Raw genomic sequence first — 401 nt, 5'->3', positions numbered from 1 at the left:
AGAGAGAGAGAGAGGAGAGAGAGAGAGAGAGAGAGAGAGAGAGAGAGAGAGAGAACTTATGAGTTGAAAAAAAAAGTCAGAATTTATCCCTTAGAGACATTATCCCTAACTTTACAGTTTGTTTGCAGAAAGAAAACAAAGGTATTATCATTATTGATTTTTGTTGGTAAATTAAAATGTAAATCTGTATTTTCTTTTGAATAAAGGAAATAGCAAAGATGGCTGTAAAAAAAAAAAAATATGAAGCCAAAATCAGTTAAGGAGAGAACTATGATTCTATCGTACCTTGTCTCTCTATCACAAACTAAAAAGACGGTAAGTGTACTTCAATAGAAATTTATTTTGTGAATAACATGAAAAAAATAATATCTCTGATACAGGTTATCAAACACCAATCATTC

Source organism: Palaemon carinicauda, chromosome 16, assembly GCF_036898095.1.
Source record: "Palaemon carinicauda isolate YSFRI2023 chromosome 16, ASM3689809v2, whole genome shotgun sequence".
NCBI lineage: Eukaryota > Metazoa > Arthropoda > Malacostraca > Decapoda > Palaemonidae > Palaemon > Palaemon carinicauda.
The sequence above is the reverse complement of the archived record's forward strand: the minus strand, read 5'-3'. Positions refer to the sequence as shown.